The sequence below is a fragment of the Pteropus vampyrus genome, unplaced genomic scaffold (assembly GCF_000151845.1).
Source record: "Pteropus vampyrus isolate Shadow unplaced genomic scaffold, Pvam_2.0 Scaffold130, whole genome shotgun sequence".
In the NCBI taxonomy this organism is placed as follows: Eukaryota; Metazoa; Chordata; class Mammalia; order Chiroptera; family Pteropodidae; genus Pteropus; species Pteropus vampyrus.
Window position 1 is genome coordinate 2,453,284 of NW_011888911.1, and position 13,933 is coordinate 2,467,216.

At 37.5% G+C, this 13,933-nt stretch overlaps 1 pseudogene; it reads right to left on the minus strand.

Annotated features, from left to right (window-relative positions):
* Positions 1-8,900: 8,900 nt before the first annotated feature.
* Positions 8,901-9,615, minus strand: LOC105296810 (annotated as a pseudogene).
* Positions 9,616-13,933: the final 4,318 nt, after the last annotated feature.

The following is a 13,933-nucleotide window of genomic DNA, read 5'->3' on the forward strand; positions in this document are numbered from 1 at the left end:
GTTTGTCATAGATGGCCTTAATTATGTTAAGGGACTTTCCTCCTATTCCGATTTTGTTATGTGGATGCTGTATCTTGTCAAAGGCTTTTTCTGCATCTATTGATAAGATCATACGATTCTTACTTTTTAATTTGTTTATGTTGTGTATCACATTAATCGATTTGCGTATGTTGAACCATTCCTGTGTCCCTGGGATGAAGCCCACTTGATGGTGGTGTATAATCTTTCTAATATGTTGCTGCATTTGATTCGCTAGTATCTTATTCAGGATTTTTGCATCTGTGTTCATGAGGGACAGTGGTCCGTAGTTTTCTTTTTTTTGTGTTATCTTTACCAGGTTTTGGTATCAGGGTGATATTGGCCTCATAAAATGAGTTGGGAAGTATTGCCTTCTCTTTGATTATTTGAAAGAGTTTGAAGAGAATAGGTATTAAATCTTTGAATGTTTGGTAGAATTCACTGGTGAAGCCATCTGGTCCTGGACTTTTACTTTTTGGTGGATTTTTGATGATTGTTTTAATTTCCATATTGCTGATTGGTCTATTTAGATTTTCCAAATCTTGATGTAGTCTAGGAAGACTGTATTTTTCTAAGTACTGATCCATTTCTTCTAGGTTATTAAATTTGGTGTTATATAATTTTTCATAGTATTCTCGTATGATCCTTTGTATTTCTGATGTCAGTCATAATTTCCTCTTGCATCCCTGATTTTGTTTATTTGTGTCCCTTTCTCTCTTTTTTTTTTAGTGAGTCTAGCCAGGGGTTTGCCAATTTTATTAACCTTTTCAAAGAACCAGCTCTTTGTTGCACTTATTTTTTTCTATTGTTTTTCTTTTACTTTCAATTTCATTTATTTCTGCTCTAATTTTGATTATTTCTTTCTTTCTGCTGACTTTAGACTTCATTTGTTCTTCCTTTCCTAGTTTTTAAGATGAAGCATTAGATTGTTTCTTTGGACTCGTTCTTTTTTTGGAGGTAGGCTGTAATGATATGAACTTTCCTCTTATGACTGCTTTTGCCATATCCCAAAAGTTTTGATTTGTTGTATTATCATTATCATTCATTTCTATGCATCTCTTGATCTCTCCTTTTAATTCTTCTCTGACCCAGTTATTCTTCAGTAGCATGTTGTTTAATCTCCCTGTGTTTGTGGTTCTTCCTGCTTTCTTTTTGCAGTTGATCTCTAGTTTCAAAGCATTATGATCAGAGAATATGGTTGGTATGATTTCAACACTCTTATATTTGTTTAAGCTATCTCTGTGTCCCAGTATGTGGTCAATCTTTGAGAATGTACCATGTGCTCTAGAAAAGAATGTATAAGCAGCTGTCCATAGTATCCAGTTGGTCTAATGTGTCATTTAAGATTGTTATTTCCTTATTTATTTTCTGTGTGGATGATCTGTCCATATCCGACAGTGGGGTATTTAGGTCCCCTACTATGATAGTCTTTTGGTCTGTTTCTCCTTTTAGTTCTGTTAGTAATTGCTTTACATATTTCATGGCTCCCTAATTGGGAGCATAGATTTTAATAACTGTTATGTCTTCTTGGTGCATGATAACCTTTATCATTATAAAATGTCCCTCAGTATCTTTCTTTATCTTTTTTGTTTTGAAGTCTATATCATTTGATATTAGTACCACTACTCCCGCTTTTCTCTGAATGCCATTTTCTTGAAATATCATTTTCCACCCTTTCACTTTGAGTCTATATTTATTTTTGGAGCTGAGATGTGTCTCCTGGAGGCAGCATAAGGTTGGGTTTTGTTTTTTGATCCAATCTGCAACTCTGTGCCTTTTTAGTGGTGAGTTCAGTCCATTTACATTTAGGGTGATTATTAAAATACGAGGTCTTTTTATAGCCATATTATCTTTTGCTTTTTATAGTTCAGTGTTTCCATTGATTCCTTGTCCTTTTGTGTCTGTTTTTTATTTTGGTTGGGTTTTCCCTCTGGTCCTTCTTGTTTTATGTTCTTCAGTTCTGAATCATTTGCATGTGGTTACCGTTATGTACACGTAGAAGATAGTTACATATATAGTAGCCCATTTTCTTCTGCGCGTGCCTTATTTCTATTCCCCTTTGCAAATTTGGATCTTTGAATTCTCCCCTTTTCAGTCATTGTTATCTCAGTTTCTCCCTATGTTTGCTGAACGTTCATTACTATCTTGCTATAGCAAATATCTCCTTATTGTTTAAGTTTATAATGCCCTGTTCTTAAAAAGGGTTGCACTTCTCTGCTTCTATTTGCCTGCTAGTCGCCTTACTCCTAATTGTGTATTTTTTTTTTGTTGTTATTTTGTTTTAAATGAGCTGATCCTTTGCAGTATTTCCTGTTATGCAGGCCTCATTGTGGAGAATTCCCTCAATTTTTGTATGTCTGAAAAGGTCTTTATTTCTCCTTCATATCTAAAGGAGAGCTTAGCTCTCCTTTATTCCAGGAATAATAATATTCCTTTATTATTCCAGGCTGGTAGTTCCTCTCACTTAATAGTTTAAATATTTGATTCCTCTCCTTTCTGGTTTGTAAGGTTTTTGCTGAGAAGTTCAACGATAATCTAATGTGTTTTCCTTTATAAGTTACCGTTTTCTTCTCCCTGGCTGCCCTAAGAATTCTGTCTTTGTCATTGATTTTTGATAATTTTAATATAATGTGTCTTGATTAAGGCCTTTTTGGGTTGAGATAATTGGGTGTTCTGTTGACTTTTTGAATTCCAAGTTCCAGCTTGGAATTCCGTAGATTTGGGAAATTCTCATCAACTATTTTCTGAAAATGCTTTCTAGTCCCTGCTCCTTTTCCTCGCCTTCAATAACGCCCATTATTCTTATGTTTCCTTTTCTGATCATATCAGCTAGTTCGTGTATTTCTCTTTCATTATTTTTCATTCTTTGGTTTCTCTTTTCTTCCTTCTGATTTATTTCTAGATTTCTGTCTTTGATATAACTGATCCTTTCCTCCATTTGGTCGACTCTACTTCCCAAGCTTGCTATTTCATTTCTCATCTCTTTTAGTGTGTGCTTCATCTCCAGAAGTTCTATTTGGTTCTTATTGAGGGTTTCAATCTCCTTGCTAAAGAACTCATTCTGCTCATCTAGTTGTTTTTTCACTCCCTGAAATTGTTGATATGACTCATTTCAGAACTCACTGAGTCTTTTTCAGAAGTACCATCCTGAATTCTCTGTCTTTTAAGTTGCATATCTCTAAGCTTATTTTCTGGAGATTTTTCTTTCTTTCTGAGATGCCTAGTCACATTGGTTGTTCATGGTGTGTTTAATGGACTATTTCTCTGCCCGGGCATTAATGGAAGTGTATTCTACTGTTTTTCCAGAAAGAAGTATTTATTATATAAAGGTCTCTCTTTAGCCTGCTGCAATGAAGGCGCTTTTCTTTTGGTTTCCAGTGGAAAGCGTCTAAGCCTGTTGGATCCCTGCTTTATATAAAGCCTTAATAATGTCTCTTTATTTTCTTGTAGATATTTAATCATGCTCGCTACCCTCAGTCTCAGTCCCTGTCATTGTTAGCAACAATTTCAGTAGTGTTTGCTCAGATTCCACTGGGCTCTGTGGTGATTGGTCTCGGAGGGTATGGGGGGAGTTGCCCTCTGGGTTGGGAATTGGGGGCTGCGGCTCAGCCTCAGTTTTGCATTCGAGGCCGGTAAAAATCAACTGTTGTTTTTCTGCCATCCTGCTTCTCTTCCTTCTGCTCTGATGACTGGGCTCTGCCACTGGCCTTGTAGAGCTCACAACTCTCCCAGGCAGGGCTATTCAGGGAAGCCACTGCACCTTCACCTCTCCCCTCCTCCTACAGGTAGCTCCCGCAGCTGCGAGAGGCAGCTTCTTTATTTCTCCCAGTCCACCGCCTGACACCCGGGGCTCTGACCTGTTGTAGCTCTTATGGACAGATCCCATACTGAGACGTGCTGGTGTGCAGTTTGGGTGTTTTTTGTTGAGTTTTAGATGTTCAGCTTACTGTTGTTTCAAGGGGAGAGATCTGGGGACGTCTCTCACTCTGCCATGTTTCTTTAAACTCTTATTCATCTTTTAAGTTATTTATTGAGCAATTCCTCTGTGTTAGGCAAAATTCTTCTGGTCACCAGTGGTAATGTCACCGCTGGAGTGTTGTGAAATCCGGTGTTACCCCGGTGGCATGGGGGAGGAGGATGGTGGCATTGTATGTTGTTCCTTGGTTCTTCCCCACCAATGCAGTAAAGAATTATAGGTCAGTGACATTGAGAAAAAGTAAAATTTATTGAAAGAACATTTTAGAAGGAGACGGGCCACACTAGGGAAGGCTGCAGCCCTATGGAATATAAGAGGTAAAGAGATAAGATAGTATGCCCCAAAGGGAGGGGCGTATTTCCAGCCAGGAACCCAGTTCTCTGGGTTTTAAACCTCAGCGGCCTGTGGGTAACGGCAGCTTCTGGGCTCAGCGGCCAGTGCACCTGTGCCAGCTGAGGGATGTCAATGGATGCATGCCTGCTGCCACCTGCTTCTCAGGGTTGCGCCTACACATCAGTGCGGCGAGTAAGTGGGACCAGCTGGGAGAGGAGGTGGTGTTCCCGAGGGCTGCCCAGCTGCTGGAGAGAGGTCGAGTCTGAGTATGAGAAATTGGTTTCCTTGTCCAGGTACCAATTCCTTGGTGCATAGTCCTGAGACCTGGCCTGGATTCGCGGCTTTCTCAGGCTGCCTAGCGGCGACGCGGCAGCTAAGGGTAGCTGGGGCTCCTGGGGTCACAGTGACTGCAGCACATCAAGGGTGGACAGGCCACTATGGCAGATGCAGTGAGGGAGCCAGCCTCCCCCAAGGCCGGGATTGTCAGAAAGACAAGAGCCATGGACTGGCCTGGTGGTGCTGACATCGGTCTTTCTTGTAAAGGGACAAAAGCCTTAGTGTTTAGTCACACCTTTTGTGAACTTCTAGGTGTATCTGTGTGAGCAGCTCTTTCCCTAATAAGTTAGCATAGTGCGTGAAATTGAAGAACCCTCCTACCCTAGAATGAAAATAAACCTCTTTTTCTGATTATAAAAATTACAATCTCATTGTTTTTAGAAATAGATCCAAGCACTATTAAGTAGGTATAAAGAAGGAAGAAAATAGTCGGCGTCCATCAGCCATAGATAACCATCAAAATAACACTGTTCACATTTGTGTTTACTGCAGATATATTCAATATGAATACATATTTACATGATTATACTTACAAAATGTATTTTTATAATTGTACATTTTGAATATAATAAAGCATATTATTTAAAAAGCAGATTATGCCTTATCCAGTTATTAATTTAGGAGCACATGTCTATGTCAAGTGTAGATATGCATTATCACTTTTAATGATGTGTGGTATTTGTTGCTATGACTGCACTGTATCATATTAGATAACCAGTCCCCTAACAATGGATATTTGTTTATCCAATTCCATCATCATGATTGAATAACTTGCCAGTGGTAATTGGTACTTATACATTTTTGCGTTCTTGTCCAATTTATCTCCTTCGAATAATTCTTGGAAGCAGATGATGGCTTAGAAATAATGGTACGATTTAAATTGATTCATGTCAGACTGCTCTCTAGAAAAACTGATATCCCCCACCCCACCCACATACACAGAAAGTGTAGGTTGCTTATTTCTCCACACACTGACCAGCACTGGATATTGAAAAATCTTACTAACTTAAAAAAATGTTTTTATTTGCATTAATAATGAGATTAAACATCTTTCCCTATGTTTGTCAGTTATTTCTTTGGTAAATCATATCTTTTCCTTATTCTGGTTGTGTGTGTACCTTTTAATAACTTTGTAAGAAAAATTTGAATTAGCAATTTTGATCCCGTTACAAGTATTTCCTTGTTCATTGGGTCTTTCCATTACAATTGTTTTTAGGGTGCTTTTTCATTTGTGTTGTATTATTGTGGTTCTTTAAGCTGCCTTTTGACCTCCCCAGAGGTAGAGAGATTTGTTCTAATTCTGCAGTAGCCTCTCTGTAACAGAATCTAACTGCTGACACAGTCCTCCGCTTCCACCCTCGAAATCTTTTCACTCGAAACTAGCTAAACCTGGGACACCTGGATGCTTAAGATTTTTGAAGAGAAGGTATTATTGGGTATTTCAGTTGATATTGTCTGTGTTTACTTACAAAATATAAGATGTTCTAGCCTCTATATGGAAGTTTCCTCCTAAGATAAAAGATTATCAGGTCTTTATATTAAAAAGAAAGAAAACAATCTCTTTGGGCTTTAGTATTGGAACCCTTCCTGGCCCAGAGCCCATTCCATCTCTGTCCCTCCTTTATTCTGTGTTCACCTTCTTAAGGTAGGTTTCTATGGCATGAACATTGAAATGAATGGTGTAATACCTCTTATGAAGCTCCATTTTATTTACATATCCCATATTTATTATGTAACATTAGGTATTTTACATGTGATATGTATATGTCTATATATGAAATCTCATTTAAAGTTCACAACCTATTGAAATAATTCCTTCCATTTTTTCCAATGAAGAAAGAGCTAAGTCCTATTTACTTCTCACATTTATTTAGTCACTACCCTGGTAAGAGACTTTGGAATTGATGGAAACATTACCTCAGATAACTAAAGTAATTTTGCAAAGTTACATTTTGGGATTTCTCACTTGCTTCATCTGTGATGACTGTTCCGAATTTTTTCTATGGTAAGTACCAAAAATAATGTCACTAAACACTTATTCTAGATTTGATAGTATAATCTAGTTAAACTTGAAAGGATTTTACTTAAGACCTACAACCCTGATCCTCTACCCTTTGGCTTCTATACACTCTCCCAGGCATGACTTTTTAGTTAGTGCTTTTTGTCCCATGTACCATTTCTTTAGAGTTGATTTTTTAAAATAAGGAGTCATTTCCTAAATCTGTTCTTTTCTAGGTTTTTCTTTAATTCAAAAACTAATGCCAGTGAAGGTACATTGCAATAAGGTAGGAAGTTGAACAAAATAAAATGCTTTAGTTTGTCCTTACATGTTTAAATGAGAATATTCTAATATGCTCAATGGCTACGCTAAAAATGAAAGAATCTTTTACATCAAAATTCAAAGAGAAAATAGTATTTTAAGAACCTCCAGGACATTTTGAAATGTTGGCAGATCAGGTCCCAAAAATCAATGACATAATTCAAAATCCAAAAGGCCTGGATGCTACAATTGGTTATTTAGAATAAATCTTATTTGGTATCACTATTTCCCCATCTCTAAAATATGGATCTTTTCCATTCCTCCTCTGCCAGAAAGTAAAAGCTATTCTGTCTTCTTACTCTTCAATACAAATTCACATTACTTTTCTTATACTATTTTGCTTCCTAAACCTGGAACTCTTTCAGGGAAATCTTGCATCTGTAGCCCACTCACTACTAAGTTTCTGTAGCACTTATATAGCCTGTTTACTATTTATGTTAGTATTATTTCTAATTGCCCCATGTTAATTGTATTTTAGGTAGCATATCTTGAGAATATAAATCCTATTTATATACCTGGAGTTTTCAATGTAGGTAGGAATAAACTGTTGGTTGGTAAATAAAACTTTGGATCTCATAAACATGTAGTATATCATAATTGTGGATAAGTGATACAGTCTGCAATGATGAAAGCTGTTATCACTTAGGCAGAAGGTTTGAGTTCATTTACTTGATGTTTATTAATTGCTATAAAGGATAATGTATTATTTAAGAGAATAATATGTTTTGAATAAATATTGGTGTTTGTATTTTGAGTTACTTATCAACTTTGAGAATAAACAGTCCCATGTCATTTTCCTGTCCCACTGTCTCACATGTGCTTTAAATCTGAAACCTAGGAGTTATCCTGAAAACCTCACATTCATTCACCCATAAAGTCTGTCGCTTCTCCTTTCTTAATCCCAAATTCATCCACTTCTCTCTGTTCTTCTTACTACAAATCTAGTCTAGGCCATCATCAATTTCCCTGATTACTCCAACAGCCTCCTAATTGGTCCCACTGTCTTGCCCTCTTCCAATTCACAGTATATCCAGAGCAATATTTTTGCTACAGTCCTGGCTTTTTTTTTCCAGTGGTGCCACAAGATAAAGTCTAACCTTTTGAAGGAAGGTCTACAAGGCTCTACAGATAAGACTCTTGCTTACCTCTCTAAACTATCCTTTTTACTCTCAAGTACCTGAATGCAGAAACGGTAATACTTAACCCTTTATACAAACTCCATCTCTGTCTTAGACACACTAAAGCTCTGCTTCTCATTCCCACTTCAACTGGCTCTCACTTGTTCTACAATATTTAGCTTGGGTATCTCTTTATACGAGTTTTCCTTAAACCACTAGGCCAGAAGTTGGTAAACTACATGGCCTATTCTTATACGGCCCATGAGTTAAGATTTTGTTTTTTACATGTTAAAGGTTGTAAAAAAAAAAAAAATGTAGCAGAGACCATTTGTGGCTCACACAGCATTAAACTGATAAGCTTTGAAAGAGATGCTGTGCCGTACTCAGGTCACTGTCAGGTAGTCATATTTTTTTTGTTTTACAAATAAGACATTTAGGTCAAGAATTTTAAGTGAATATCTAATTTGCTTTTAAAAAGAACAGCATAACAAATCAGACACTTGCAGGATCAGGCTTTAATGAATTTGAATGCAAGGCATGGGTTTCTGGGTGTACGTAGACACATCTCTATTTTACATTTGCTTTTGCTTCCATCTCTTATTCCTTTTGGACAGGAATGAGAGAATGTTTGATCTCTTGTTCAAGGAAGAACTTCCATAATAGGGCCTATGATCTTTTTAGTTTTCTGTTTTTTTAAAAGCTGATCATCTAGATTCTGAGACTTCTTACAGTAAATATTTCCTTTCCTACATACCATTAGCAAGCTCTTGCCTCCTAGATTTTGGTGAGTTTTCTGTAGTTAAATGATGCTTTTACTTTCTGTATCAACATAGACTCTCTTTTTTGGTTTCTCCAAAATAGTTCCTTCTTCCACTAGTGTGTCATTACAGTCCCTTTTGGCTTTTATTTCTTCCTAATGGAACAAATGTGGGTGATAGATGCGTCCCCTATGTACATGGATATGGGATTCTAATCCTTGGCATTTAGGATGATGCATTAGGGGCTTATGTGTGCGCATTTTCACTCCTTCTACGAAGGCACTGGTCTGCTTTATGATAGAAGGTTTAACATTTCTCCATTCTATCACTCCTGTCTTTGGTCTAATAATATATACAATCAAACATTACATGGGTACTTTACTACAAAAGAATCAAATTTTATATAAATCTACCTCCCCCATTACCCTGTATAACTTTGGTTCTGGTAAATAATTTTATCTATGGATTTCCATCATACCTGTCCCACAGGGTACTGCAACAGAGTCGAGTCCTTGCAGCATGCTATACAAAATGTGAGTCTTAACAGCTTGATTAGCCCATTGTTGTTGAAGGTGGGTAACACTGAACTCATAAACTTCCCGGTCATAGATCCACTTGATATTTTCAAACTTACAGTCATACGAGACCAGAGGAAATTCTACAGCCATACTAGAAAGAGAGATGAAACAGTGTGTGAGAATATAGAGCAGCCATCCAACAAATTCTTTAAAAAGAGTTGAGTTAAAAGAAGGGGAAAAACTTTATGTCAATATTAAGTAAGAGCTAAGAAAATACAACACCATCCCTAATCTTGCACAACATTATAACTGAAAAAAGAAAATGACAACAAACTCTAGATCAACTGGCTAGGCTTGGTCTATATTAGGGTAAATTTCAATGATAACAAGGAGAGTTGACCTGGCTCCAGCCACCATATTGCTATGAAATTAAAACAGCTGGTGGTGTTTTTCCCAAACTTGTCAGTTTTGTATGGTACGAAGTAAAAACTCAGATTTCACTGCTTAGGAGTGAATTATTGGTCTATCTGACTTCAGCCTGCTCTCAAAAGAAAAGTTGACTATTATTCCATTTCAGAAACTGAAAGATAGGAAAAACTCCAAAGTACAGTATTATGACTACTCCATAATTCAAAGCAAACAAAATTTAATATAAATAGTTTGAATGCCCACTGTCTAACTTCAGCAGAACCTAACCATACCTCTTCACATAAATTCAAGGGGATAAAAATGTAGACATGAATGTGCTTTTATTTAAGGGGCCTGGTCCAAACACCTATTTCTTGCTCCTGGGATAGAAGTGTGAGAAGAAAATTCAAAGATACCACTCCCTCCTACATGTTCATAACATTCTACAGGTTAGATTAAAAGCTTCAGAAAGACGGAACCAGTTACTTAGTTATTCAGACAATTGTGGACAGAGAAAGATATGCTAGAATATATTTTAACATAATCTAAGGGCAATTTGTGTTGGAATTAGAACCTGGAGTCATGATTTTCTCACTTTAACCCATTTTGATGGCAGAAAGATGGTAATTAAGCATAATGATTCTTTTAAGTCAAATGTAATGCATATTCTGTACCTCTAGCAGTTAGAAGAGTCAGTTTGGATAATATAATTAAGATGTCACTGTTGAAATTCCTGGCATGTTTCAAAAAACTCAGGAAAGCTGTACTACATCCTTAAAATTGGGACAGTACTGGACAATCTATGACTGATGGTTATTGCAGTAATAGATCATTACACCTATTCTAAGGCTAAGTCTAGGTAGCACATTTAATTTTTTGCCCTTTGAATTTCTCTATCTTTAATAGATTAAAAGTTTAAATTTAAAACATGAAACTATGAAAGTACTAGAAGAAAACATGGAATAACTCTCTAAAATCTTGGAGTGGGAAAGGCATTTCTAAGTAAAATCGCAGAAACAAGTTTCTGCCAACAAAATATAAAGTCAGAAGGTAAACAACAAACTGGGAAGAAAAAATTGATAATGGTAAAGGACTAACTTCCTTAATATATAAGTATTTCATGAATATGTAAATGAGTTTTAATATAAAGAACAATAAGAAAAAGTCCAGCAACCTGAGAGGTAAGTGGGAAAAGAAAAAACATTTTATATAAAGAGAGGAAAAAATAAATGTATGAAAAGATGTTCAATTTTACTCAGTGAAAACAAATGCCAATTTATATGAGAACCAGTTTTTACCAAACTGACTACAAAGACTAGAAAGTATGCTAGTACACCACTTTGGAGAAGGGATGGAGAAACAAACTTGATAATACACTGTTGGCACAACTTTCGAGGGCATTTAGTAACAGCTATCACAATGAGCACACACATGCCTTTTGACCCACCTATTACATTTCTAGCAACATACACATATACTTGCATAGTATGGAAAAAATTATTTGTTATTCATTGTAACATTGATTTTTAAACAAGACTGTAAGCCTAAATTTAATCAATTGTGGACTAGTTGAAAAATTATAGTACCTCCATACATTGAAATTCTATGCAACTTTAAACAAAATGAATGAAGTCTACATGTGCTAATAGAGCTGGTCACCAAGGTGATCTTTAGGCTCAGGAAAGGTTCATAACATGCTCCTTTGTAGTATAAAAAATGTGCATATGAATATGAAAAATTACTAGAGAAATGATAAGAAACTGCCTTTGGGGAGGAAACTTCACAGGACAAGAGGAGAACCTTGTTGCTTCAAATGACCATGTGCATGTATTTTGTCAGCTAAAAAGAAAAATGGTAGGGACACAGGAAATAAATGGTGGGCAATAGATACCTATTTTAGATCCAGTCAGGAAACTAGCACTGGGTATTTGGCTAGTTGATTTGGGTACAAAAAGTTATTTCATTGACAGAGTACTGTGATGAACAGGTTTACTTGGCAACTGAAGATGCATTAAAACGACTTACACATAAGACTATGCATGTGTGTTACTGCTTTTGTGGTTTTTTTGGATTAAATCGCTCTTGTTGTTATAAGCAAGGATTCTGAAGCCAGATTGCCTGGGTTAGAATTTCAGCTACACTTATGAACTACGTAACCTTGGACAAAGTTATTTCATCTCTGTATGCCTCATGTAACTCATCTGTGAAAAGGAGATAATCAGAGTACCTATCCCACAGTTGTGAGAATTACATGAATTAACACAAAGCACATAGAACAATGCTAGATACAAAATGTATATTAAGCATTATGCCCCTATCATGTAGTCTCAAGCTTTTCTTAAACCATAACTAATCTATCCTGTCCTAGGAACTACTAAAGGTGGCAAAAACTACCAGGAAGTAGAACGTAGGATTAAGAAATGAAATGAGGATTCTGGGAAAACATGGCGGAATGAGAGATGTCCTCAGATCTCTCTCCTTGATACAACAATAAGCTGAACATCTAAAACTCAACAAAAAACACCCAAACTGCACACCACTACGTGTGAGCATGGGATCTGCGCATAAGAGCTACCACAGGTCAGAACTCCAGGTGTCAGGCAGTGGACTGGGACAAATAAAGAAGCCGCCTCTCGTAGCCGCAGGAGCTCCTTGCAGGAGGACGGGGAGGGGTGATGGTGTGGCAACTTCCCTGATAAGCCCTGCCTGGAAGTGCCAAGACTTTTCTACGTAGCCAGCAGCAGGGCTCAGTCATCAGGTGAGAAAGCCGAGAAGCGGAAAGGGACAGCAGAGAAACAACAGTTGATTTTTACCAGCCCCAGTTGCAAAATCAAGGCTGAGCCGCAGTCCCCAAACCCCAACCTAGAGGGCCCCACCCCCACTACCCTCTGAGACCGATCGCTGCAGAGCCCCAGGGGAATCTGAGCAAAAGCTGCGGAGACTGAAGCTATCTCTCACAACCTCTGGAGCTCCCTGCAGGAGGAGAAGGAGAGGAGAAGGTGCAGCAACTTCCCTGAACAGCGCTGCCTGGAAGTGCCAGGACTTCTCTACGCATCTGGCAGCAGGGCTCAGTCATCAGGGCACAAAGCAGAGAAATGGGACGAAACTGGAGAGAAACAACAGTTGATTTCTAATGCCCTGGTGCAAAATCAAGGCTGAGCTGCAGCCCCCAACCCCAACCCAGAGGGCCCCTCTCCCCATACCCTCTGAGACCGATCACATCGGAGGCCCAAGGGAATCTGAGCAAACGCTACCAAAACTGTTGGTAACACTGAAAGGGACTTAAACTGAGAATAGCGAGGGTGATTAAAATCTAAAAGAAAATAAAAGATGTTAGGTTTTACATAAAGCTGGGATCCAAGAGGCTTAGACACCACCTACTTGAAATCAAAAGAAAAGCGCCTTCTTTGCAGCAGGCTAAAGAAAGACCTTTAAATAATAAATCTTCTTTCTGGAAAAACAACAAAACACACTTCCATTAATGTCCAGGAAGAGAAATAGTCCATTAAACACCATGAACAACCAAGGTGATAAGGCATCTCAGAAAGAAAGAGAAAAATCTCCAGAAAATGAGGTAACATATAGAAATATGTGTCTTAAAACACAGAGAATTTAGGGTGGTACTTCTGAAAAAGACTCAGTGAGTTCCAAAACAAGTCATATCAACAATTTTAGAAATTGCAAAAACAGCTAGATGAGCAGAGCAAGGAGATTGAAACCCTCAAAAAGAACAGAATAGATCTTCTGGAGATAAAAAACACACCCTGCAAGAGTTGAAAAATGAAATAGAAAGCTTGGGAAATAGAGTCGACCAAATGGAGGAAAAGATCAGTTATATCGAAGACAGAAATCTAAAAATAAACCAGAAGGAAGAAAAGAGAAACCAAAGAATGAAAAATAATGAAAGAGAAATACAAGAACTAGCTGATATCATCCGGAGAGGAAACATAAGAATAATGGGCATTATCGAAGGCGAGGAAAAGGAGCAGGGACTAGAAAGCATTTTCAGACAAACAGTTGACAAGAATTTCCCAAATCTACGGAATGAGCTGGAGCTTGGAAGTCAACAGAACACCCAATTATCTCAACACAAAAAGGCCTTCACCAAGACACACTGTATCAAAGTTATCAAAAGTCAATGACAGAGA